Below are 1616 nucleotides of genomic sequence, written 5' to 3'. Positions count from 1 at the left end.
TATGGCCAAAATAAATAAAATTTAGTAATGAATTTTTTTTTTCTAGATAAAGTAATATATATATATATATATATATATATATATATTGATAATTATAATTCCTAACTAAGAGAGGATAAAATTTATAAAATAGAGCAATATAATTTGTACAATATAATAAATAAAATATATAATATCAGTGTTATAATTCTTGTATAGGTTTTATATATGCAATTAGTAATTGTAAATTAGGTCATAAAGTTTTATAGTCCGGGTATGAATATTATTAGGTGAAAGTGTTAATATGTTAGTATAAATACATCTCAAATATTTAGTATGAATAAATAGTGTATTATAAATAAGAAGTTATATTGTCTATCATATATGTAATATAGAAAGTTATAAACGAATAGTGTTGGAAGAAATTGCTTGAGTTTAGGATTGTTGAATAAAGACCTATTCTTCTGAGTTTGTTAGAGATTTAGCTATCTTATTTCAATCTTGTTATCCAAAACCACTTAACGTAATATGTAGTCGCAATTTTCTCTTTCTTGTTAGATGTAAGGCTATATATAGCCAAGAGCTGTTTCAATAAAATTATCACTTAAAATTCCAATTGTTCATGTTTCTGTATTAGCTATTTTGCTGTTTTAATACTTTATAATTGGTAACAGAGCTCCAATTGGGCTTATACAAAAGAAGTAGTAGACTTTGAGTGATCAAACACTGAGAGGATGAGTGAAGACAAGACTCTGACGAAGATTCCTCACTTCGACGATCATTATGATCACTGGAGTGAACTGATGAAAATCTTCTCAGGGCAAAAGGCCTTTGGAGCTTGGTGGAGAATGGTTTTGAAGAACCAATAGTAGGAAGAGGCTGACTGAGGTGCAATAGGCACAGCTTGATGATGCTAGAACTAAGGATCACCAAATCAAGGATTATCTATTCCAGGCAATTAATCAAACTGTCTTTGAACAAATCCTGGATCGTCACACAACCAAGATTGTTTGGGACTTAATAAAAAGAAAGTTTGGAGGAAATTTAAAGGTGAAGAAATCTCTTCTTAACTTATTAAGAAGAGAGTTTGAGGCTCTCGTAATGAAGAAAGATGAAACCATTAATGATTATTTTGCAAGAGTGATGATGGTTTCCAACAAGATAAGGAGTAATGGTGAAGATATGTCTAACACAAAGATTATTCAAAAAATCCTACGTACCCTAACTGAGAAGTTCACATATTTTGTAGTGTCCATCAAAGAATCAAAACATACTGACAACATGTCCATTGATGAATTACATAGTTCATTGGTGGTGCATGAATAAAAGTTTCAAGGACAAGCAATGATGATAAGGATCAAGTTTTGAAGGTAGAAGACCGATCTGGAACAAGCAACAAAGGAGAGCACCTTACAGAGGAAGGGGACGAGGAAGAGGGAGAACAACTTTCAACAAAGCAACTGTTGAATGTTATAGATGTCACAACTTAGGACATTTCCGATATAAATGTCCAAAGTTGAACAAGGAAGCAAATTATGCAGAGTTAGAAGAGGAAGATGAGCTGTTGTTAATGACATATGTAGAACTACATAAAGCAAGAGGAGTGATGCGTGGTTCTTAGTTTCTGGATTTTCAAA

The 1616-nt window shown here is 31.4% G+C and overlaps 1 pseudogene; it reads left to right on the top strand.

The window, feature by feature from the left end:
- Nucleotides 1–620: 620 nt before the first annotated feature.
- Nucleotides 621–1347, top strand: LOC149493853 (uncharacterized; annotated as a pseudogene).
- The last annotated feature ends 269 nt before the right edge of the window (nt 1348–1616 follow it).

Source organism: Jatropha curcas, chromosome 9 (genome assembly GCF_041381405.1).
Source record: "Jatropha curcas cultivar XTBG-Jc1 chromosome 9, XTBG_Jcur_1.0, whole genome shotgun sequence".
Lineage (NCBI taxonomy): Eukaryota > Viridiplantae > Streptophyta > Magnoliopsida > Malpighiales > Euphorbiaceae > Jatropha > Jatropha curcas.
Note: the sequence above shows the minus strand (reverse complement) of the source record. Positions and strands in the feature narration are given on the sequence as shown.